A 27,514-nucleotide genomic window follows, 5' to 3' on the forward strand; every position below is an offset into this window, starting at 1 on the left:
AAAATTGTTTCTGACCAGATACAGATATGAGTTCTTTTATTTTGGCAATGTAGAAATGTAGACAGTAATTCAAACAATTACAGAAGTGCCTTTCAAATTCTTACAGGTTTTTTCAGTCTTTAGTTGATTGTTTTATAACTTGCTTAATTTTTACTGAATGTGTGCTGTGACAATTTGGGAAATATATCACATTGGTTCTTCTCTATGCTTCTTAGAAAAGTTTTTAGTGGGTACAGTTTTAGAGACACCAGGGAGAACAAAGAGTTCCAGTTTGTTCTTTGAGATAAAATTTGTATTATTGGCAAGATCCTGGTCAGCATTCTTCCACATGACCCTATAAAACATGACACCTGTGAACACACTGAGGGTGGAGGGCTTGATACTTCAAATGTAACACATGGTCTATACCATTTTAGCCTGTACATTTATAGGATATTTGACACTGTCATGCAATGTTTTTCAACCCTACCTCTGTATGATATGACAATCCTGTTTCAACCTATGCAGTGGAGCCTGTTATCTCCATTTATAAAGCTGTACAGGTGTTTCTGATGTGCAATCTGAGCAAGAAATCATGGCTGTAAGAATACCATACTACCCAGGATCTTACTCAATCTTCCAAAGCCATGCTGGGTGACTTTACGGGATCCAAGTGGCAATGGTAGATCTCATACATAGAAGGGACTTGCCGGAAGGGAAGAGGTAGGAGGTAGATTTTTCCATTGCACACTCCTCTGCAACATTTTAAATTATATAATGAACTTTCAAAAAGGATGATTAAAATTTAAGAATAATTATTTTAAACACGGGGCTTTGGATAATTTTGTTAGAGGACAAAGAGCTATAGGGAACACCAAAAATTATGAATTTGTCATATGTGGAGCTGGCCTCCAGGCAACTTTCTAAATTTGAGATGTTCAAGAGTTTCTGATTCATTTTGCAGAATTACATTCATATGGGACTTAAACATATGGAAAATCCTTTATATACTTTTTGTGTAAGAAACAGAATAGTTTGCTCCTTCAGGGGCTGTACAGAAGTCTATTTAACTTCTCATTCCGTTGGTAGAGTATTCAAAGGCAGTTCTTGGCACTAAAAATGCTTATAGCAAAAGACTGTAAAGAGCTTTCAAGAAAAGAAAAGGCGTCAAGAGGCTGATTGCTGAAATTGGCACATAATGGGAGAGTATCCTCACTGTTATCTCTAAAAATGTACCTTCTAAAAAATATTTACAGGCTAAGAGAGATAAAGCCTCTTGGTCAATTTCAGACAGCCTAGAAATGGTAGACCTTAGATTTAAACCCAGACACCTCCATTCAAAGTCTGTGTTTTACATTTCATCAGGCTGCCTCACCTTTTATACAAAGGCCCATGCTTGGAAGAGTTACAGTGAAGAAAAATGAGGAGCTTCAAGACTCATGAAGTTGAAATCTAGTAAAGATGATAGAATTTTGGAATTTTTAGTTAAGGTCATAAAATGAAAAATCTTAAGTAAATAAAATGTTTTGTCAGAGATGGTGACCAGCCAGTCTCAATCCCCCTGAAGTTAGAGAAAGATAAAAAGAAAACAACTTGTTAGGGAGTTTATATTAACTATGAGAACTTCCTGTAGGTAAGTTGTGGATGCTTTTCCCTTTGTGACCATAGAGGACCCATTTAAGTCTAATCATGGATAGAAACTGTGTTATATGAGAGAGATGGTGGCCTTGGCAGCACAGTTCATTTTTTATCTCCTTGAAAAATATGACTTTGGGTATGGTTTCTCCTCAATTTTCTTATCTGGAAAATGGAAAAGAATATCTCAAGTGGGAAAGTGTATCATTTTGAGGTTACAAGGAAATCACTAAAGGTGTATGCCTGGCATGTGATAGATATCACATAAATGTGAGCCCCTTTTTTCCCCATTTTGCAGGACACCTCCAAAGACTCAATTTGTTGTTTGCTTTTAAAGTAAGTTCCAAAATTGTGTGGAGAAAAGACAAAATTTTTGCAAAAAAGCCCATTTTTAAAAGAGATACGGTTATGGCTATGGGTGATGATGAGGTGTCAAAGTAGGTTTATCAATTGTTACACATGTATCACTCTGGTGAAGGATGTTGATAGTGGGGGAAGCTATGTTTGCAGGGGCAGAGGGCTTATGGGATGCTATAATTTCTGCTCAATTTTACCGTGAGCTTAAAAGTGTTTTTTTTTAAAGGTCTATTTTTTTTAAAAGAGAGAGAATATAAATATATAGAAAAGCTGATGTAAAAGGTTGTTTTTTTTTTTTTTTTAATAATTTGTGAAAAGAGGGTATAATGCCTGAAGACTGATGGAAACAAAAACCCAGATGCCACAGGCCACAGTTGGCAGACCCTCTACTCCGACCAGTAGGTTAGGAGACAGAATCACATGAATTAAAGCCTGCAGCTTCATGTTTTACCATCTCTCACCAGCAAGATTTTGCCCATGTGCACAGGTATCTGCATGCATTTTAACTTGTAATCTGAGCAGGAGTTTTTGGTGCCTTCTTCCATATTTTGGTCTCCTTGTGTGAGTTTACCTATCTCTCAATAAACTATAGTTGCCCTAGTAACTTTACTTTATTCAATATTTTGATGTTTTTTAAATACACAGAACATGTTCTAACACTAAAGAATTATGATTCAGTAACTGCCACAAAGCCTGAGGCTAGCTTTCACGGGTAACAAAAGCTTGTGAAGACACCGTTTGTGAGTGGGGAGAGGCTGGTAATAAAATCTAATTGGGTATGCTTTATTGGATAGCTTCATTTTGTTTTAAGGAGAGGATTTGGGTCCAGATAGTAATGGCAGTAATCTATTCAATTTACATAGAAAAGTGTTTCAGATGATATTAATGGACAAGCAATGTTTACATTTTATATTTGGTGTACAGTTCCCTATGGAGACAAAGTCTTAAGCTGAGATTTCATGCAGCTCTTCTTTTTCCACCTGGATCAAAAATATAATAATTCAGTGTTTCAGATATACTTGGCAGCAGATTCTCTGAGCATTATGAATGTTTATATTCTGCAACAGCAGTTTCAGTATTTCCTGGGGTTTTAATTGTTTTACTTTGTGGACTGTTGAGTAAACTTAAGCCATCATCATTATACTACAAAGTTAAACACTGATGAAATATACCTCAGTATCACATTTCCACTTGCCCCAGAATGGTAATAGAGGCTGTGGAAATGATCTACAGACAGAAGTTCCAACTTCTTGGTGAAAATATTAAAAGGACTTACTGCCTGGCACTAAGTAGATGCTCAAGGCCTGCATGTTGAATGAATAGAATTCAAACCAGCCATCAACCTCCCTGATCCCCTACTGCATTCACTTTTAAGATTTTATTTATTTATTTATTTATTATTGATTATTAATTAAATTATTTATTTTAGAGAGAGTGAGAGTGCAAGTGAAGGGAGGAGCAGAAGTGGAGGGAAAGGAGGGGGGTATTTCAAGCAGACTCTGTGCTGAGTGCAAGGTTGGATCCAAGGACCCTAAGATCATTACCTGAGCTAAACCAAGATTCAGATGCTTAACCATCTGAGCCACAGAGACACCCGTGGTGCAGTTACTTTTTCAAGGAGGTGACTCACTTACACAATTTTAATTGGCTTCCTAAGTCTCCCTCATTCTCTTCTAAAATCTCCTGTGTAGGTAACCATGGCAGGTTGGGTTGTTCATAAGCAAATTGCCTCAGGGGGATCAGGGCCTCAGGTGAAGAGGTTCCCTAGAAGCTGAGGCAGACCCTGATGGAGCTGACAGCTGGGGGTATCTGTGTCCTTATTCCTCATATTGGGCATCAAATCCTTTTTTTAAGGAAGGTCTGGACAATGAATCTCTGCTTCTGTCACAATATCTTACTTCCTTTATACATAGGTCCAAGGAAGAGCTATCACTTTCTCTCACAGAGGCTCATAATTTTCCATATTTTCTGAAGTATCATCACCACTCTCTTGACTATCCTTAACATCTGCAAACTCTTCTTTCCCCTAACCATTATTTCTGGCTAGAGACATTCTCAAGCCTTTCCACTAGAAGAATTTTTTTTTTAGAATTTTTTAAAACCATCTGTTTTAAGATACTGCCCTACAGTTCTCCTTCTTTCACTGTCAAGTTTCTAGAAGGAATAATATATACTATGTCAAATATCAGTGACCCTTATTTTGTTGATGATAAACAGCTTTATTGAGCTATAATTCATATATCACAAAATTCACCCATTTAAAATGTGTGATTTAATAGCTTTCAGTATATTGACAGATATATATGCAAAGCTCACCACAGTTTTAGAGTATTTTCATCACATCAAAAAAGAAACCTTTTATTTTTATTTAATTTACTTATTTACTTTTCTTATTATGCTATGTTAGTCACCACATAGTACATGATTAGCTTTTGATATAGTATTCCATGATTCATTGTTTGCTTATAACACCCAGTGCTCCATACAATCCATGGCTTCCTTAAATCCATCATTGGGCACACCCATCTCCCAGCCCCCTCCATTCTAAAACCTTCAGTTTGTTTCCCAGAGTCCATAGTGTCTGATGGTTCATCTCCCACTCTGAATTCCCTCCATTCATTTTTCCCTTCCTTCTCCTAATATCCTCCATGCTATTCCTTATGTTCCACAAATAAGTGAAACCATATGATACTTGAACTTCTCTGTGGATTTATTTTACTCAGCATAATTTCCTTCAGTCCCACCCATGTTGATGCAAAAGTTGGGTATTCATCCTTTGTGATGGCTGAGTAATATTCCATTGTGTATTTGGACCACATCTTCTTTATCCATTCATCTGCTGAAGGGCATCTCAGCTCTTTCCACAGTTTGGCTATTGTGGAAATTGCTGCTATGAACATTGGGGTGCATATGGACCTTCTTTTCACTACATCTGTATCTTTAGGGTCAATACCCAGTAGTGCAATCTCTGGGTTGAGGGTAGCTTCATTCTTAACATCTTGAAGAACCTTCATACTGTTTTCCAGAGTGACTCTACCAGCTTGCAGTCCCACCAACAGTGGAAGAGGATTCCCCTTTCTCCACATCTTCTCCAACACTTGCTGTTTCCTGTCATGTTAATTTTTGCCATTCTAACTAGTGTAAGGTGGGGTATTGAGATACAATGATGATACAATGAGTTGTGGTTTTGATTTGTATTTCCTTGATGGCTAATGATGTTGAAAATTTTTTTCATGAGTCCGTTAGCCATTATATGTCTTCTTTGGACAAGTGTCTATTCAAGTTTTCTACCCATTTCTTTCTTTTTTCTTTTTAAATTTCTTTTCAGTGTACCAGAATACATTGTTTATGCAGCACACCCAGTGCTCCACACAATAAAGGCCCTCCACAATACCCATCATCAGGAGTATGGTGATGGTACAGGCCCTCCACAATACCCATCACCAGGGTCACCTGACCACCCACTATCCTCCCCTCCAAAACCCTCACATTGTTTTTCAGAGTCCATAGTCTCTCATGGTTCATCTCCCCCTCCAATTTCCCTCAACCCCTTTCTCCTCTCCATCTCCCCATGTCCTCCGTGTTATTTCTTATGCTCCACAAATAAGTGAAACCATATGATAATTGACTCTCTCTGCTTGACTTATTTCACTCAGCATAATCTCTTCCAGTCTCATCCATATTGATGCAAAAGTGGGGTATTCATCCTTTCTGATAGAGACATAATATTCCATTGTATATATGGACCATATCTTCCTTATGCATTCATTCATTGAAGTGCATCTTGGTTCTTTCCAGTTTGGTGACCATGGCCATTGCTGCTATGAACATTGGGGCACAGATGGCCCTTCTTTTCACTACACTGTATCTTTGGGGTAAATACCCAGTAGTGCAATTGCAGGGTCATAGAGAAGCTCTATGTTTAATTTCTTAAGGAATCTCCACACTGTTTCCCAAAGTGGCTGCACCAACTTACATTCCCACGAACAGTGTAAAAGGGTTCCCCTTTCTCCACATCCTCTCCAATACTTGTTGTTTACTGTCTTGTTGATTTTGGCCATTCTAAGTGGTGTAAGGTGGTATCTCAATGTGGTTTTGATTTGAATATCCCTGATGGGTAGTGATGATGAACATATTTTCATGTGTCTGATAGTCATTTGTATGTCTTCACTGGAGAAATGTCTGTTCATGTCTTCTGCCCTTTTTTTGACATGATTATCTGTTTTGTGTGTGTTGAGTTTGAGAATTTTTCATAGATCCTGCATATCACCCTTTTGTCTGTACTGTCATTCGCAAATGTCTTCTCTCATTCTGTGGGTTGCCTCCTTGTTTTGTTGACTGTTTCCTTGGCTGTGCAGAAGCTTTGAATCTTGATGAAGTCCCCAAAATTCATTTTCTCTTTTGTTTCCTTTGCCTTTGGAGACGTATCTTGAAAGAAGTTGTTGTGGCTGATACTGAAGAGGTTACTGCCTATGTTCTCCTCTAAGATTCTCATAGATTCCTGCCTCACGTTGAGGTCTTTTATCCATTTCGAGTTTTTCTTTCTGTATGGTGTAAGAGAATGGTCAACCAAAGAGGTAAAGGATCTGTTCTTGAGGAACTACAGGACACTCATGAAAGAAATTGAAGAAGACACAGAAAGATGGAAGACCATTCCATGCTCATGGATCCGAAGAATAAACATTGTTAAAGTGTCTATACTGCCTAGAGCAATCTATACTTTTAATGCCATTCCGATCAAAATTCCACTGACATTTTTCAAAGAGCTGGAACTAACAATCCTAAATTTTTTATGGAATCAGAAGAGACCCTGAATTGCTAAGGAAATGTTGAAAAAGAAAAACAAAACTGGCAACATCACATTGTCTGATTTCAAGCTACAAAGCTGTGATCACCAAGACAGCATGGTACTGGCATAAAAATAGACACATAGACCAGTGAAACAGAGTAAAGAGCCCAGACATGGATCCTCAACTCTATGGTCAAATAATCTTCGACAAAGCAGGGGAAAATATACAGTGGAAAAAAGTCTCTTCAATAAATGGTGCTGGGAAAATTGGACAGTTATATGTAGAAGAATGAAACTTGACCATTCTCTTACACTATACACAAAGATATACCATTTCTAGACTGGATTATTTGATTTTTGGGTGGTAAGTTTGAGAAGTTCTATATAGATCTTGGATAAAAGCTCTTTATCTGTAATGACATTTGCAAATATCTTCTCCCATTCTGGGGGTTGCCTGTTTGTTTTGTTGACTGTTTCCTTGCTGTGCAAAAGTTTTTTGACTTGATGAAGTCTCAAAAGTTCTTTTTTTTTTTTTTTTCTGTTTCCCTTGCCTTTAGAGACATGTCTTGAAAGAAGTGCTGTGGCCCGAGTTGAAGAGGTTACTGCCTGTGTTCTCCTCTAGGATTTTGATGAATTCCTGTCTCACATTGAGGTCTTTTATCCATTTTGAGTTTATCTTTGTGTATGGTATAAGAGAATGCTCGAGTTTCATTCTTCCATACATAGCTGTCCAATTTCCCAGCATCATTTATTGAAGGGACTGTCTTTTTTCCACTGGATATTTTTTCACATTTTGTCAAAGATTAGTTGACCATAGAGTTGAAAGTCCATATCTGGACTCTCTATTCTGTTCTATTGATCTATATGTCTGTTTTTGTGCTAGTACCATGCTGTCTTGTTGACCACAGCAGAAAACAAACCCTTTAGCTATAGTTTATCCTCCCACTCCTCCTCTGTAGCCCTAAGGAACATGTCTGTTTCTGTACATTTCTGAGTCTATAAATTCCTTATTCCAGGCATGCATATGAATGGAACCATATAATATGTGGTCTTTTGTGACTGGCTTCTTTCACATAGTATAATGTTCTTGAGGTGTAAATTGGTCTCTCATTATGGTTTTGTTTCCATTTCCTTGATGCAGATTTTTAAAAAAAAAATTTAGAAGAGTTGAGTTTAGAAGAGTGAGTAAAAAGCAACAAGAAGCCATAGAAAGCATCAAAAACAAATCCTGAAAAGGAAAAAATCATCTGATATCCAGGATTAACACATGATGATATTTAAAATATCCATTTTTCAGGGACACCTGTGTGGCACAGTTGGTTGAGCAATGGTCTCTTGGTTTTGGCTCAAGTCATGATCTGGTGTTGTGAGACTGAGCCCTGCAACAGACTTCACTCTCAGTGCAGAATCTGCTTGAGATTCTCTCTCCCTCTGTCCCTCCCCCTACATCTCTCTCTCTCTCTCCTTTCCTCTCTCTATCTCTCTCAAATAAATAAACAAATCTTTAAAAAAAATCCCAAAATGTCAAGTTTTCAACCAAAAAGTATAAATATGCAAAGAAACAATAAAATATAAGGTCCATTCACAGGAGAAATTTACAGAAGTATTCCCTGAGGAAGCACAGCCTTTGGAAATAGTACACAAAGGCATGAAATCAACTGTTAAATAAAACAAAAGGGGGCAAAAATAATATTTTAAAAATATGGCCTGAAGTATTCTGGGAATATGGCATAGTGGGAAGCACCAGGAATATCTCTCCACCTACACAAATATTACACTGGCATAATCTTTTTGATGTATTTATTTCGGAATTATAGAGACTGTTGAAGGCTTACAATTATGAGGTGAAGGTTTTTTAAATTACTTCTGGTTAATTTCACATTATAGCTCAGTAGCAGTTTCCCATCACCCACCCCAGCAATACAGCAGGTAGTGTGTTCCTAGAGCAGCTGGTATGCTGTATATGTTCCTGGAGAAGCTGGTAGAGAGCTAGTGTAGGCAGGATAGGCAAAGGGATCCTGTCCTCCAAGTATCAGGAGTGTGTGCTCTAATTGTTGTTTGATGTTCCCAATTCCAGAGGTGCAGGCAGATGCAGGCATTCTTGTTGCACTTTTCATTGTTGTAGGGACATTCCTCTCTAACAGAAGTAACTTCCATAGGGATTTAAAGGGTGGCACCTGCCTCTCTCCATTTTTTTCTATTTTTCCCCCTTTGGGGAGCCACACATTAAAAACTAGACATTAAAAATCACAGCATATATGGGAAAATTATAAAGTGACCACACATGAGCCTAGAGAAAGGCTCAGAAAAGACTTGAGTAGACCTGAGGCCCAAGATTAAGGTCTACTCTACTCAGCTCTACTCAAGCAAACATCAAGAAAGGGAAAGAATCTGATTTTCAGAGTTACCACATTACTAAATTCAAACAGCCAATGTTCAACAAAAGATCACAAGGCATACCAAGAAACAGGAAATATGGCCCATATAAAGGGAAAAATAAATCAATAGAAATTGTTTCTAAGAAACACCAAGTGGCAGATATACCAGAGATAGGATTTAAAACAACTGCCTCAAAGATGCTCAAGAGTTAAAGAAAATGTGGAATAAGTCAAGAAAATCATGAATGAACAAAATGGAAATATTAATAAAAATCTAGAAAACATAAAAATAAACCAGAAGAAATTCTGAACCTGAAACTACAATAACTGGAATAAAAATTTACTTCAGGGTTTCAAAAGCAGATTTGAGAAGGCAGAAGAAGAAAGAATCAACCAACTTGAAAATAGAAAAATGAAAATCAAACTACAGCGAGACATCACCTCACACCTGTCAGAATGGCTAAAATCAACAACAAGGATTCTCTGCGAGGAGAAAGGGAAACCCTCTTGCCCTGTGGGTGGGTTGCAGTCACTCTGGAAACAGTATAGAGGTTTCTCAAAAAGTTCAAAATAGAACTACCCTATGATACAGCAATTGCACTATTGGGTATGTACCTACAGGATACAAAAATACAGATTTAAAGGGGATACATGCACCCTGATGTTCATTGCAGCATATCAGCAATAGCCAAATTATGGAAAGTGCTCAAATTTTCATCGACCGATGAATGGATAAAGAATTTGTGGTGTGTGTGTGTGTGTGTGACATAAACATAGTAGAATATTACTCAGTCATCAAAGAGAATGCAATCTTGTCAATTGCAACAATGTGGATGGAACTAGAGGGTATTATGCTAAGTGAAATAAATCAGAGAAAGACAAATACCATATGATCTCATTCATATGTGGAAGTTAAGAAACTGTAAGGTTTTTCCGGTGAGATAAACACAACACCAGCAAAGTGGGTGTAAGGCAAGGTTTATTAAAGGTTCTCTCCGGTGAAGTTTCAGGGCCCAGGTGAAGAGGAGCCTAGAAAGTTGCACCGGGAGGAGGTGGGCACCCTCGGGCGAGGTTCCGCAACTCTGGAAAGCAGAGTGGGGGAAGTCGCGCCCAAGGCAGGGAGGAGGGGGCTTTTAAGGGGTCTTGGGGAAAGCTCAGGGGTCTTTTGGCAAGTTTCCCTTATTTGGATATCCCTCCTGCTCATCAGGATCCCATTGGTCCACAGGAGCCCGGGGCGGGGGTCTCAGATTCCTGCTTGGCCCTTTGTTCTCCTGTCCGAGCTCAGGTCTTGTGGGGGGAACTTTCGCCATCTTTGGGAGCCCTTCCTGCCAGCCCAACAGAAACAATATAGATAAATATGTGGGGGGGGGGGGAGAGAAAGGGAAACAAACCATAATAAGGGACTCTTAAAGACAGAGAGCAAACAGGATAAATGGAATGAAGCAGGTGGGAAATGGGGGAGGGGTATTAAGGAGGGCTCTTTTGTTGAGCAGTGGGTGTTGTATGTAAGTGATGAATCACTGAATTCTACTTCTAAAACCAATATCGCACTACATGTGAACTAACTAGATTTTAAATAAAAATTTGAAGGAAAAAATTAGTCAAAAATCCAGTATTATCATAACTTGAGTTTCTGACTCCACATGTTGTTTTCTATGTAATTTAATAGACTGATATATTTAAAAGAATTATTAGCTTATTGAGGTAAATCATATATAAAGATGTAATTTCAGTGACATCCACAACCAAAAGTGCGAGAACAGAGATTTAAAGGAGCAGAGTTTTTGTTTGTTATTATTAAAGTTAAGCTGGAATAAATTTAAATGAGAGTATTCTAGCACTTGTCAGCTCAGTTGTGGTCCACCTGCTGTTTGGTTAGGGTCAGGTGTAGAGCTTTTTCCCAGCCTGCTTATGGCACAAGGTGAGCAGACCATGACTTCTGGTGAAACTAGGCTAGAAGGAAGGTACCAAAAATGGTGCCTGGCAGCTCTGTCATTTCCAAGTTGGGATAAGATTGCAAAAATGGCATCCACCAGAGCTTCTGTCCCCAGATGCAGCCCTTGCAGGTTTCTGCCTCTCTGGCAGCCACTTTAAAATTAGTAAGTGGGTGTCCCTCAATTATCATCTAAATGCTTTTCAATCTGCTGCATCTGCACTGGATCTCAGGGCAAGTCCTTTTAACAGTGAGATCTCCATTCCCTATAGTTCGATTCTCCAAGTATAAAAGCCCCATTGGTCTTCAAAACCACATGTTTTGGGGGCTCATTTTTTCCAATGCCAAACTGTAGGGTGAGGGATATCTTATAGGGGGCACAATTCCTTCACTCTCTGAGAAAGAGTTCCATATTTTGTGGATCCCTCTTAATTGTGAGGTAACTGCATCTCTGTGAGGACTCAAGCAAGGCTGTGTCTCTGCCTCTCCTACACTCTTCAATGTGTCTCTTTTGTCTCCATTCATGTGAATGGAGTCACATTCATTCACACTTCTCAGGTCCTTTTCAGAAGAAAATTACTCCATATGTAGCTGAGAACTTATTGTGTCCATTTTACATTACTTGATACTGAATTTTATTATTTTTAAAATATATGTGTAGTCTTTGTCCTAGAACACAATTACATTGCTTGGAATCACTTTGGGTTTATTGATATTTTCACTTAAGTTAAGGTGGATCCAGAATATCTTCAGTGTTTAGGACTGAAGTGAGCCCTTTAGAATCAATATTCTTCTGAGAGCTTCATTTGGGGCTGACATATGAGCAGTTCTCTGGCTGGTAGGAGCCCTGCATTTGCTCTGAGGATTGCTCCCCTACTCTTTCCATTGGTGTAGCCCAGCATGGCTGGTTTTCTCACATGTATGTGCAGATCACATGTATGTGCAGATCACTATGCAGACTTGAGGAGGTATGTTTACTTTCTGGCATTTGGCTTTACAAATTCCAATTGTTTAAGTCCTTATTGATCTATCATGGCTGAAAATGGAACTCTTTAAAACATGGTTCTACCATACAGAGGAATATTGCATGGTCCCATAAAAAGAAGGAGGATGCTCTTCAGTGGGAGTATTGAACAATCTCCAAGGTCTGCTATTAAGTGTAAAAGTGCAAGTTTCATGAATTGATCAAAGAAGGAAAATGGGAATGTAGTTTCATATTTTCTTGTATTTACCAAAAAAAAGTCCAGGATGCTTATAAAAAACTTACCAAATGTGGGTAAATCTGGGTGTGTAGGTAGGAAAATGTATGAGGCAGGGTAAAGTATGAATTTCCACTTTATGCCATTTGGCATTGTTTTGATTCTTTGATACCTATAAATGCATTATGAAGTCAGAAATTTTTTAAAATCAATATTACTGGTTATCATATGGAAAAGAGTGAAAGTGATTTTTTTCATATCACACCACTCTAAAAATCAATTCCTGGTAGAATATAAGGGGCTCAGTTGTTAAGTGTCTGCCTTCTGCTCGGCTCAGGTCATGATCCTGGGGTTGGGGGATCGAGACCCCTTTGGGCTCCCTGCTCAGTGGGAGGCCTGGTTCTCCCTCTCCCACTTTTCCTGCCTGTGTTCCTTCTCTTGCTGTGTCTCCCTCTGCCAAATAAATAAATAATATCATTTTTAAAAATCAATAAATATGAAAGAAAAATTTATAAGAATTTTAGAAAATTATAGAGGAAAATACCTTTCCAAGCTTATAACAGAGACAGATTTATTATAAAAAACAAAAATGTACAAATTGCAAATTAAACACCTGATAAATTAGATCATGTTAAAATTTAATATTAACTTAATCAATTTAATTATGTTGATCGAAAGAATAGAAAATGAGGGGGAAAAACTGGGAGAAAATTATTTTTATTACTAATAGAGAGTTTGTGAATAGAATATAAAAAGAACTCCTATGAATTTACAATAAAAAGACAAACTACTCCATAGAAAAATGGGTGAAAGTCTTGAATAATCATATAAAGAGGAAGTAACATGAATAGTCCATAATCTTATGAAAAGGTATTTCACTTGGTTGGTAGATAGGCATGGCAAATTATGACCACAGTGACATTTCATTCCACTCCCACCAGACTGGCAAGATTAATCAGCTGTAACTGAGATTAGCGAGGATTTACAGGGTTGCCAATGCTGTTTGTGAAGGTGTAAATTGTTGGAAACATTTGGAAAAGGTCTGAAATAACTTAGTAGACTTAGCATACTTATACCCTATGAGCTGGCAACTCTATTCCCAGATACATACCCTTGAAAAGTTGTGGCCCATGTATACTAATAAAGGAAATTTCAACTTTTAAATTTTGTGGCCTCCTGCTGGAATCCGAGGGAAGCTATACTTAAATATTTACCAATGTCAAAATGACTTCACAAAACCTCAAAACGGGTTCTATTTCTGCCCTGAGCACACACAGTATGTCCACTTTGGCAATAAATAAATAAATAAATAAATACATACATACATACATACATACATACATACATACATAACCGAAAGGAGCATTCCAAACATAAAGATCAGGGAAAAAAAAGACTTCCAAGCATTTTAGTGGTTGCCCCAGGAGCTCCAACATACCTTGGCATCTCACTGCTATAATTCCAGTGTACCTCTCTATGCTAAGTGCTCAGCACCCCATCCTGGGTCCCACTTGCTCACCACTCACCTTCAGCCTTGTGTCAGGCACTTCAAAGGGGACCACCTGACTCTCACTTCAGGTGACATTTTTTTTCTCTTTTCCTTCTATATGCAGCAGAAACTTCACTACTTCTTAGAGTTAAGCTGCTTTGGCCCAGGCTGCAAGCCAGACCGCAACATGTCCTTTGCTAGAGAAAGGAGACTCCTGTCACATTGTTCCTATCCCAACAAGAGTTAGGCCCCAACCAACAGTTTTCTTTTTTTTTTTTTTTCATTGTATACCAGAAACTCATTTTTTTCCCTCTCAACTTTTCACCAACCACCTTCCCCAGAGTTTAGTCAATGAGTTTTCATTGTCTAGTTCTCTTTGAAACTTTCTGTATGAACACATACTAAAGAATGAAAAGGGAAGTTTCAGAAAGAGTTATCAATATGCAGGAAGGAGAATATTGACCTATGGGCAAGACATTTTCAAAACTGATGACCTAAGTAGTGCATTAGTCTGCTACAGCTGCCATGACAAAGTTCCACAAACTGGGTGGCTTCGTAACAGAAATGTACTGTCTCACATCTCTGGAGGCCAGGTGTTGGTAGGGCTTGCTCCTTTTGTGGCTGTAAAGGAGAGTCTGTTCTAAGCATCTTCCTTGAGCTTATAGCTGACCATCTTTTCTTCATGTCTTTTCACATTGTCTTCCCTGTAAACATATCTCTGTGTCCAAATTCCCCCTTTTTATGAGGATATCAGACATATTACATATGAATGAATGGACTATGAATATGAATGGAATTTGATTGAATAACTTGATTATTATTTTTTATTTTTTTATTTTTATTAACATATGATGTATTATTAGCCCCAGGGGTACAGGTCTGTGAATCACCAGGTTTACTCTTCAGAGCACTCACCATAACACATATGTCCCACAATGTCCATAACCCAACCACCCTCTCCCTAGCCCCCTCCCCCCAGCAACCCTCAGTTTGTTATGTGAGATTAAGAGTCTCTTATGGATTGTCTCTCTCCTGATCCCATCATGATTCATCTATTCCTTTCCTACCCCCCATAACCCCCATGTTGCCTCTCAACTTCCTCATATCAGGGAGATTGTATGATAATTGTCCTTCTCTGATTGACTTATTTCACTAAGCATAATACCCTCTAGTTCCATCCACATTGTCACAAATGGCAAGATTTCATTTCTGTTGATGGTGGCATAGTATTCCATTATATATATATATATTATATATATATAATATATATACCACATCAATATCCATTCATATGTTGATGGACACCTAGGTTTTTTCCATAGTTTGGTTACTGTGGGCATTGCTGCTATAAACATTCAGGTGCTCCTGCCCCTTTTGATCACTACATTTGAATCTTTAGGGTAAATACCCAGTAGTGCAATTACCAGGTTGTAGGGTAGCTCTATTTTCAACTTTTTGAGGAAACTCCACACTGTTATACAGAGTGGTTTCTCCAGCTTGCATTCCCACCAACAGTGTAGGAGGGTTCCCCTTTCTCCCCATCCCGGCCAGCACCTGTCCTTCCCTGACTTGTTAATTTTAGCCATTCTGACTGGTGTAAGGTGGTATCTCATTGTGGTTTTGATTTGTATTTCCCTGATGTCGAGTGATGTGGAGCACTTTTTTATGTGTCTGTTGGCCATCTGGATGTCTTCTTTGCAGACATGTTTCTTCATGTCCTCTGCCCATTTCTTGATTGGATTTTTTGTTCTTCGGGTGTTGAGTTTGGTAAGTTCTTTATAGATTTTGGATACTAGCTGTTATGTCATTTGAAAATATCTTCTCCCATTCTGTCTTTTGCAAATACCTTCTCCCATTCTGTCAGTTGTCTTTCGGTTCTGTTGACTGTATCCTTTGTTGTGCAAAAGGCTTTTGATCTTGATGAAGTCCTAATAGCTCATTTTTGCCCTTGCTTCCCTTGCCTTTGGTGATGTTTCTAGGAAGAAGTTGCTGTGGCTGAGGATGAAGGGTTTGCTGCCTGTGTTCTCCTCAAGGATTTTGATGGATTCCTTTCTCACATTTTGAGTCTATTTTTGTGTGCAGTGTAAGAAAGTGGTCCAGTTTCATTTTTCTGCATGGGGCTGTCCAATTATCCCAACACCATTTGTTGAAGAGACTGTTTTTTTTCCCCCATCGGACATTCTTTCCTGCCTTGTCAAAGATTGGTTGACCATAAAGCTGAGGGTCTATTTCTGGGCTCTCTATTCTGTCCCATTGATCTATGTGTCTGTTTTTGTGCCAGTACCATACTGTCTGATGGTGACAGCTTTGTAATAGAGCTTAAAGTCTGGAATTGTGATGCCACCAACTTTGACTTTCTTTATCAATATTTCTCTGGCTATTAGAGGTCTTTTCTGGTTCCATATAAATTTTAGGATAATTTGCTCCATTTCTTTGAAAAAAATGGATGGTATTTTGATGGGGATTGCATTAGGTAGTTTCAGGTAGCATAGACATTTTCACAATATTTGTTCTTCCAATCCATGAGAATGGAACAGTTTTCCATTTTTTTGTATCTTCCTCAATTTCTTTCATGAGTACTTTGTAGTTTTCTGAGTACAGATACTTTGCTTCTTTGGTTAGGTTTATTCCTAGGTGACTTATGGTTTGGGGTGCAATTGTAAATGGGACTGAGTCCTTAATTTCTCTTTCTTCTGTCTTGTTGTTGGTGTATAGAATTGCAACTGATTTCGGTGCATTGATTTTATTTCCTGACACTTTACTGAATTCCTATACAAGTTCTAGCAGATTTGGAATGGTGTCTTTTGGGTTTTCCATAAAAAATATCATATCATCGGCAAAGAGTGAGAGTTTGACTTCTTCTTTGCTGATTTGGATGCTTTTAGTTTCTTTTTGTTGTCTGATTGTTGAGCCTAGGACTTTTGCTACTATGTTGAATAGCCCTGGTGATAATGGACATCCCTGCTGTGTTCCTGACCTTAGTGGAAAAGTTCTCAGTTTTTCTCCATCGAGAATGATATTCACTCTGGGCTTTTCATAGAAGGCTTTAATGATATTGGGGTATGTATCCTCTATCCCTACACATTGAAGAGTTTTGATCAAGAAGCAATGCTGTACTTCATCAAATGCTTTTTCAGCATTTATTGAGAGTATCATATGGTTCTTTTTCTTTCTTTTAATAATGTATTGTATCACATTGATTGATTTGCAGATGTTGAACCAACCTTGCAGCCCAGGAATAAATCCCACTTGGTCGTGGTGAGTAATTCTTTTAATGTACTGTTGGATCCTCTTGGCTAGTATTTTGGTGAGAATTTTTGCGTCTGTTTTCATCAAGGATATTGGTCTGTAATTCCCTTTTTTGATGGGGTCTTTGTCTGGTTTGGGGATTAAGGTAATGCTGGCCTCATAAAATGAGTGGGAAGTTTTCCTTCCATTTCTATTTTTTGGAAGTTTCAGAAAAATAGGAATTAATTCTTCTTTAAATATTTTGTAGAATTCCCCCTGGGAAGCTAGCTGTCTGGCCCTGGGCTCTTGTTTGTTGGGAGATTTTTGATGACTGCTTCAGTCTCTTTACTGGTTATGGGTCTGTTCAGGGTTTCTGTTTCTTCTTGGTTCAGTTGTGGTAGTTTATATGTCTCTAGGAATGCATCCATTTCTTCCAGATTGTCAAATTTGCTTGCATGTAGTTGCTCATAATATGTTCTTATAATTGTTTGTATTTCTTTGGTGTTGGTTGGGATCTCTCCTCTTTCATTCACGATTTTCTTTACTTGGGTCCTTTCTCTTTTCTTTTTGATAAGTCTGGCCAGGGGTTCATCAATCTTAGTAATTCTTTCAAAGAATCAGTTCCTAGTTTCATTGATTTGTTCTACTGTTTTTTTTTTTCATTTGTTTGTTTCTATTTCATTGATTTCTGCTCTGATTTTTATTGTTTCTCTTCTCATGCTGGGTATAGGCTTTCTTTGTTGTTCTTTCTCTAACTCCTTTAGATGTAGGGTCTGGTTGTGTATTTGAGACCTTTCTTGTTTTGTGAGAAAATTTTGTATTGCTATATATTTTCCTCTCGGGACTGCCTTGGCTGTGTCCCACAGATTTTGAACAGTTGTGTTTTCATTTTCATTTGTTTCCATGAATTTTTTTTTAAATTCTTCTTTAATTTCCTGGTTGACACATTCATTCTTTAGTAGGACGCTCTTTAGCCTACATGTACTTGGGTTCTTTCCAAATTCCCTCTTGTGATTGAGTTGTAGTTTCAGAGCATTGTGGTCTGAAAATATGCAGTGAATGATCCCAAACTTTTGGTACTGGTTGAGACCTGAGCTGTGACCCAGGATGTGATCTCTTCTGGAGAATGTCCAGGTGCACTAGAGAAGAATGTGTATTCTGTTTCTATGGGATGGAATGTTCTGAATATATCTGTTATGTCCATCTGGTCCTTTATTTCCTTGTTGTTCTTTTGTTTGGATGATCTGTCCAAACAAAAGGGGTGTTAAAGTCTCCTACTATTATTGTCGATGTGTTTCTCGATTTTGTTATTAATCAGTTTATATAGTTGGCTGCTTCCATGTTAGGGGCATAGATATTTAAAATGGTTAGACCTTCTTGTTGGACAGACCCTTTGAGTATGATATAGTGTCCTTCCTCATCTCCTATTATAGTCTTTGGCTTAAAATCTAATTGATCTGATATAAGAATTGCCACCCCAACTTTCTTTTGATGTCCATTAGCATGTTAAATTGTTTTCCACCCCTTCACTTTAAATATGGAGGTGTCTTTGTGTCTAAAATGGGTGTCCTGTAGACAGCATATTGAAGGGTATTGTTTTTCTATCCATTCTGATACCATATGTCTTTTGATTGGGGCATTGAGCTCATTTACATTCAGTGTAACTATTGAGAGATATGAATTTAGTGCCATTGTATTGTCTGTGACTGTTACTGTATATTGCCTATGATCCTTTCTGTTCTTCTACCTTTAGACTCTCTTTTTGCTTAGAGGAGCCCTTTCAATATTTCCTGTAGAGCTGGTTTGGTGTTTACAAATTCTTTTAGTTTTTGTTTTTCCTGGAAGTTTTTTTTTATCTCTCCTTCTAGTTTCAATGATAGCCTAGCTGGATATCCTATTCTTGGCTGCATATTTTTCTCATTTAGTGCTCTGAATATATCATGCCAGTTCCTTCTGGCCTGCCAGATCTCTGTGGATAAGTCTACTGCCAATCTAATATTTTTACCATTGTATGTTACAGACTTCTTGTCTTGGGTTGCTTTCAAGATTTTCTCTTTGTCACTAAGACTTATAAGTTTTACTATTAGATGATGGGGTGTGGACCTATTCTTACTGATTTCGAGGGGTTTCTCTGCACATCCTGGATTTTGATGTTTGTTTCCTTTGCCATATTAGAGAAATTTTCCACAATAATTCACTCCAATATACTTTCTGTTTCCCTCTCTTTCTTCTTCTTCTGGAATCTCAACTATTCTAATATTGTTTCATCTTATGGTGTCAGTTGTCTCTCATATTCTCCTGTCATGGTCCAGTAGTTGTTTGTTTCTCTTTTGCTCAGCTTCTTTATTCTCTTTAAATTGTCTTCTATATCACTAATTCTCTCTTTTGTCTCATTTACCCTAGCAGTAAGAGACTCCATTTTTTATTGCACCTCAGTAATAGCTTTTTTGATTTCAGCTTGTTTAGATTTTAGTTCATTTACTTTTCCTGAGATGGCTTTTATTTCTTCAGACAGGTTTTTTCTCTAAATATCTTCCATGCCTAGCACCTGGAGAATCATCATTCTTATCTCTGGATCTGAAGTATTACCAATATCTGTATTGATGAGTTCCCTAGCCTTTGGTACTGCCTCCTGTTTTTGTTTTTGTTTTTTTTCCTGATGAGTTTTTCCACCTTGTCATTTTATTTATATAAGAATATTTGAAAGAGAGAATAAAATACTAAAAGGGTGGCAAAGACTCCAGAAAAGCATGCATTAACCAAATCAGAAGAAACCCCAAATAAGGGAGTGAACAGAAGCTCACAAAAATTTAAAATATATACATATGTATATTAGACTGGTGAATAGAACAGAGCCACCCACTTGATTTGGGTGTATTTTGGTCTCTTAGAAGAAACTACCTACCTCCCAAAATTTTAAGGAAAGAAAAAATTATGTATAAATATAAATATATAAATACATAAATATAAATATATATATATATAAAGGTAAACATGATGAAGGGATGGAATATGACTGTAAAGATGAAAATTTAAAAAGAAATTCTAAAAAAAGAGTTGATAAGATAAGTGGTTGGGAAAAGAAAGAAAAAGAAATTGGAGAGATATTCTCAGGCTGGAGACTAGAACAAAACCTTATGCTAGATCTATTCAAAGAAATTATATTCAAAAAATTTTTAGAAGAAAAAACCCTATATGTATACAAAAAATAAAGTTAAATACAATGAAGGATAACATATGAGTAGAATAATGAAGTTACAAAAAGTTTTTTTTTTTTTTGTAATGAATGGTATCGTTAAGATAAACTAGTTAAAAAATGTTAAAAGAGGAAAGAGTAAATGTTAAAAAAATTAGAATATGAAAAAATAAAATTAAAAAAATAATAATTAACTTTGCAAGACTAAAGTGTCATGGAGATAAAGCCATGAATTTCATGCTTTGCTTTCTCCTCCTCTGGAATTCTTCTGTTCTTGATAAGTGAGCTTGGTCTCAGTGGGATTTTTTTTGCTGATCTTCTGGAGGAGGTGCCTGTTGTAGTAATTCTCAAGTATCTTTGCCTGAGGCAGAATTGCACCACCCTTGCCAGGGCTTGAGCTACGTAATCTGCTCCAGTTCATTTTTAGGAGCTTTTGTTCCCTGAACACTTTCTGTAGAGCTCTGGAGGATGGGAATGATAATGGAGGCCTCCCAATCTCTGGCCCAGAGGAGCTGAGAGCTCAGAGTCCCACTCCTCAGTGTGCCCTCAGATAAAAGCCTTCAGCCCCACCTCTCTCCCTTGTCTCCAGCTGCACTCTGAGCTCACCCAGACTGTGACCAAGCATTTCTGTCTCTGGCACACAGCCCTGTTTGGAGTCTCCAAACCCAGCTGATTCCTGCCTCCAGAGAAGGAAGGTGAGTCTCCCCAGATATGCCACTTGTGGGGTCCCTGATCAAAGAGCAGTTGCCTGATTGTGTCATGGATCACAGTTTAAGGTAATCCTGAGCTTAGATATTACTCCATCTCTGAAGCTGGCTTCCCCGCTCTAATACCTGTTAGCTCTACTACACTTAGACACCCCCCAATCCTTCTGTGACCCCACAGGACCTGAGACCACAATGTCCCCATGAGGGCTCCACCCTGCTTAGCCTCTGGAGTGATGTCCATTAGTGGGGCAGACTTTTAAATGTTCTGATTTTGTGCTCCATTGCTCTGCCACTTGCCAGAGCTTGGCCCATCCACCTCATGGTCTATATTCCCATTGATTTGGATTCACTTATCTGCATGTCCTACCTTTGAGAAAGTTGTCAATTCTCTGTTTCTAGAATTGCTGCTCTTCTTCCCTTAGATCTCCTGTTGGATTTGTAGGTGTTTGGAATGGTTCAATAACTAACTGAACTCTTGCGACCTGATGTTATCTCAGCCTGCTACTCCTCTACTATCTTGACTCCTCCCAGTTTACTATTTTTGAGAGCTGTTTTAGATATATAACAAAAGGGATTTTGTTTCAGAAATTCATTTTATAAATTGAGAATAAGACATGTGTAACAATATTTGGAATTCTTTTATGTGCTCAAAATAGAAAGAAATTAATCAGAAGAAAGATTTCTTCCTTAAAGAAGTACTAGAAATAACCACATTCTACAATCCTTATTTGTGTTTAATACTAGTTTGAGTTAATTCTTTCACATTGGTTAGTCATAAAAAGGAAAGAAGGAATTGAAGAGAGCTTTGAAACCTGGTCTTCAAAATTGGGAAACATGGTTGAGTTTCTGAGATCATCACCTTGTCCTGGTGGGGATTATGGAGAATCACAGCACAAGTGAAGACAGTCTTTTGTGCTTTTGGATCAGTTTTCAGCTTATTGTCTAGGGACACCATAAGAAGGCCATTTAGTAAAGAACAGGCAAAAAGAAAGCTGGAGAATATGATGACTAAGGAAACCATCCTTAAAGACAATCAATGCCTCAAAGGACAAACACCATTACAAGTTAATACAAAACAGAAAATATTTTACTGTGCCAACTCAGAGCCAATTTCTGTACTAAATACTACATACATATTAGCTCATTATTCCTCACCCTAACCTCATTCTCACTCTGTTCAAATGGAGAATGTGAGATCCAGGATACTCATTACCCCTGCCAGGGTCATCTGCCAGTAAATGGAGAAACTGGGATTTAAACCAAGACATTATTGCTACAGAGGCTGTAGCACAACTACAGCTGTAGCACAACCACAACTTCCCTGTGCAAAAAGAGCAACTTTATTTTAATTCTATCAGTTGCTAGAAATTAGCGATTTTTATATCACATTCTCACAGCCATGGCTGATTGTGAGGCATTATAAGTGAAGCCAAGCTGCTGTTATTCCTGGAATATAATAAGTTAGGCTTATTATTATTTAATTAGGCTTACTTCATTTAATGTTTATACACTGTTCATTTTATATAATAGTGACTCTCAATCTGAGATAGTCATCTCCACAATGTCCCCTTTGTAGTAAAGAAAGTACAAATGATTTTTTTCACACTTAAGAAGTTAATGGAATTTGTAAAAGTACCCATTAAGAGGCCGAATACAAACTATTTTTTCTTGCTTTTGCAAGAAAATGTTGGAAGCAATTATTATATAGCACAGTTAAGTTTCCCATGCCATATTTCTGGTTATTTGCTGGTTGTTAAATAAGTACAACACTAAGTATGATTATGGAAACATCATTGATCCGTGTGTAAAACATATCATCCAACTGTATCTTTTACTGGCCAAATCTAACTTCTGGAAGCCACCAGAAACCTTGGCAGATAGAGGAGGAAGGAATCAAACACTGGGAGAGGTAGGCTTAATCTTGGGAAGACTGTTAAAAAGTGACGACAACTGTGTATCCTGACCCTCACCCAGAAAACGAATCCCAAATTTTTAGAGAGTTTAAGGGGATTCATAATTTTCTAAAACTGTTTTAATAAACCCTGTTTTGGATGTACAGAATACATTTCAGTTTTTAAACATTTTATTCCAATTAAAATCCAAATTTCTAAGCCTTGGAAACAGATGCATGAAGAAGTGAAATGATTTAACTGATAGTATGGGGCAAAAGTATTAACATGAGAATGAAATTTCATGAACTTCCTGCTTACTTTTCTTGGGAAGAAAGCCTCTAATTCAGGTATCATCTCCATCTCCCTCCCCCAATGACCTAAGGAGGAAATTCTTGTATGAAGATAGACTAAAGGGAGGTATGTGACAGCAGCTGGGTGAGAAGGGTGTGTTGGATTTGTGGGAGGATCAGGTGGAGGTACTTAAACAACTGTGCTGGGTAAGGAAGGTGAATAGGAGAAAATTTGAAGTACATATGCTGTAGACTATAGTTCTCTCAAAGGTACAAGATCGTTTTCAGTTCTCTATGGCTGTTGAGAAGTGCTTTGAATGCAACACAACTGTAACACCTAATTAGATGACCTCTAAGGTGTTGGAGGACTGAAGTCATACATAAAAAGTAGAGATCCACTTTCTTAAAAAAAATTATTTATTTGAAGAGCTATGAATGACACATTGCCCCAGACAGACCTCATGGATATATACGGAACATTTCACCATAAAGCAACAGAATACTCATTCATCTTGTGTGCACATGGAACTTTCTCCAGAATAGACAACATACTGGGTCACAAATCAGGTCTCAACTGATATCAAAAGATTGAGTTTATTCCCTGCATATTCTCAGACCACAATGCTTTGAAACTGGAACTCAACCAAAAAATAGAGTTTGGAGGGAATTCAAACACTTGGAAGCTAAAACCATCCTGCTCAAGAATGTTTGGATCAACCAGTAAATCAAAGAAGAACTTAAACAATTCATAGAAACCAATGAGAATGAAGATGTATCAGTCCGAAACCTATGGGATATAGCAAAGGCTGTCCTAAGGGGGAAATACATAGCCATTCAAGCCTCACTCAGAAAAACTGAAAAACTCCAAATACACATATCTTTACAACTTAAAGAACTGGAAAATCAACAACAAATTAAGCCAACCCCACACATAAGAAGGGAAATAATTAAGATTAGAACAGAGATCAATGAGTTAGAAACCACAGCTACAGTAGAACACATCAACAAAATTAGAAGCTGGTTCCATGAAATAATTAATAAAATTGATAAACGACTAGCAGACTAATCAAAAAAAAAAAAAAAAGAGAGAGAGAGAGAGAGGACCCAAAATCATAAAATTATGAATGAAAGGGGAGAGATCATGACTAATACCAAGGAAATAGAAACAATCATCAGAAATTATTATTAACAGTCATATGCCAAAAAGTTAAGCAACCTAGAAGAAATGGATGCATTCCTGGAAACATATAAACTTCCAAGCCTGAAACAGGAAGAAATTGACAACCTGGAGACCAATATTTAGTAACGAGATTGAAGCAGTGATCAAAAACATCCCCAAAACAAGGAGTCCAGGACCTGACAGATTCACTGGGGAATTCTACCAAGCATTCAAAGAGGAAATAATACCTATTCTCATGAAGCTGTTTCAAAAAATAGAAACAGAAGAAAAACTTCCAGACTCATTCTATGAAGCCAGCATTGCCATGATCGCCAAACCAAGCAAAGACCCCATCAAAAAGGAGAATTTCAGACCATTATCCCTAATGAATATGGATGAGAAGATTCTCAACAAGATCCTAGCAATAGGGTCCAACAGTACATTAAAAAGATCATCCACCATGACCAGGTGGGATTTATCCATGAGATTCAGGGTGGTTCAACATTCGCAAATCAATCAATGTGACAGAACAAACCAATAGAAGAGAGAAGAACCACATGGTCCTCACAATTGATGCAGAAAAAGCACTTGACAAAATACAGCATCCTTTCCTTATTAAAAATCTTCAAAGTATATGGATAGAGGGAACATTCCTCAACTTCCTTAAATCCATCTATGAAAACCCTACAGTGAATATCCTCCTCAGTTGGGAAAATCTGACAGCCTTCCCATTTAGATCAGGAACATGACAAGGATGCCCACTTAGCCACTGTTGTTCAACAAGATATTAGACGTCCTAGCAACAGCAATCAGACAACAAAAAGAAATAAAAGGTATGCAAATTGACAAAGAAGAAGTCAAACCCTCTCTCTTCACAGATGACATGATACTTTATATGGAAAACCCAAAAGACTCCACCCCTAAATTGCTAGAACTTATACAGCAATTCAGCAATGTGGTAGGATTTGTATCTGGTACAAAGTTAAAGCACAGAAATCAGTTGCTTTCTTTTACAATAAAAATGAAACTATAGAAAAGGAAATTAGAGAATCGATTCCATTTACTATAGTACCAAGAACCACAAGATACCTGGGAATAAACCTAACCAAAGAGGTAAAGGATCTGTATTCAAGGAATTATAGAAGACTCATGAAAGAAATTGAAGAAGGCACAAAAAAGATGGAGAAACATTCCATTCTCATGGATCGGAAGAATAAACTTTGTTAAAAAGTCTATACTTCTCCGAGAAATCTATACTTTCAATGCCATCAAAATTCCACCAGCATTTTTCAAAGTGCTGGAACAAAGAATCCTAAAATTTGTATGAAAGCAGAAAAGACCCCGTATCGCAAGGAAATATTGAAAAAGAAAAACAAATCCAGGGGCATTATGTTGCTGATTTCAAGCTTTATTACAAAGCTGTGATCATCATGACAGCATGGTACTGGCACAAAAACAGACACAAAGACCAATGGAACAGAGTAGAGAGTCCAGAGATGGACCCATAACTCTATGGTCAACTAATATTCAACAAAGCAGGAAAAAATATCCAGTAGAAAAAAAGATAGTCTCTTCAATAAATGGCGCTGGGAAAACTGGACAGTTTATGTATAGAATGAACCTCGACCATTCTTTTACACAATACACAAAGATAAACTCAAAATGGATGAAAGACCTCAACGTGAGAGAGAAATCCATCAAAATCCTAGAGGAGGACATAGGTAGTATCCTCTTTGACATTGGCCACAGCAACTTCTTTCAAGACATGTCTCCAAAGGCAAAGGAAACAAAAGTGGAAATGAACTTTCAGGACTTCATCAAGATCAAAAGCTTCTGCACAGCAAAGGAAACAGTCAACAGAACAAAGAGGCAACCCCACGGAATGGGTGAAGATATTTGCAGATGACACTACAAAGAGGTGATATCCAAGATCTATAAAGAACTTATCACACTCAACACCAAAAACACAGATTATCGAGTAAAAATTGGGCAGAAGACATGAACAGACACTTCTCCAAAGCAGACATACAAATGTCTAGCAGACACATGAAAAAATGTTCATCATTGTTAGCTATCAGGAAAAGTCAAATCAAAACCACATTGAGATATAACCTTATACCAGTTAAAATGACAAATATTAACAAAACAGTAAACAAAAAATATTGGAGAGGATGTGGAAAAAGAGAAACCCTCTTGTTGTTGGGAATGCAAGTTGATGCAACCACTTTGGAAATAGTGTGGATATTCCTCAAAAAATAAAAAATAGAGCTACCCTATGACTCTGCTGTTGCTCTACTGGGTATTTACCTCAAAGATACAGATGTAGTGAAAAGAAGGACCATATGTACCCCAATGTTCATAGCAGCAATGGCACACTCTCTAAACTGTGGAAAGAGGCAAGATGCCCTTCAACAGATGAATGGATAAAGAAGATGTGGTTCATATTTAATATGATGGAATATTACTCTGCTATCAGAAAGGATGAATACCTGACTTTTGTATCAACATGGGTGGGACTGGAGGAGATTATGCTGAGTGAAATAAATCAAGCAGAGAAAGTGAATTATTATAGGGTTTCACTTACTTGAGGAACAAAAGAATAACATGGAAGACATTAGAAGAAGGAAAGGAAAAGTGAATTGGGGGAAACTGGAGAAGTAGATGAACCATGAGAAACTGTGGACTCTGAGAAACAAACTGCATGTTTTGGAGGGGAGGGGGGTGGGTGGATGGGTGAACCTTGTGTTGGGTATTAAGGAGGGCATTTATTGCATGGAGGACTGTGTGTGGTACATAAGCAATGAATCTTGGACCACTGAAAAAAATAAAATTAAATTTAAGAAAGATTTTATTTATTTGAGAGAGAGAGTGAGAAAGAACGTGAACAGAGGGAGGGGGAGAGCAAGAGGTAGAAGCAGACTCCTTCCTGAGCAGTGGGCCAGGAATTGGGGCTCTGCAGGGCTCTATCCCAGGACCTTAGGATCACAACCTGAACCAAAGGCCTGTGTTTAACCTACGGAGCCACCTAGGTACCCCAAGGCCAAGTTTCAAACAGCTTCCACCTTCTCCACAGGCTTGAATGGGGCCCCTTCTGGATGTTTTCTTTTCTCTTTCTCTGTCCCCATCCAACTAAACAAACAAACAAACAAACAAAACAAACAAACAAACAAACAAAACCCTAAGTATGAACTTCTGCCATAGGGGATATTATTTTTGAACCTAAAAACATCCATAATAATGAATATCTCTCCTATTTGACAGTCTCTCACCTTATCAACTCCAT

The sequence above is a fragment of the Mustela nigripes genome, chromosome 5 (genome assembly GCF_022355385.1).
Source record: "Mustela nigripes isolate SB6536 chromosome 5, MUSNIG.SB6536, whole genome shotgun sequence".
Classification (NCBI taxonomy): Eukaryota; Metazoa; Chordata; class Mammalia; order Carnivora; family Mustelidae; genus Mustela; species Mustela nigripes.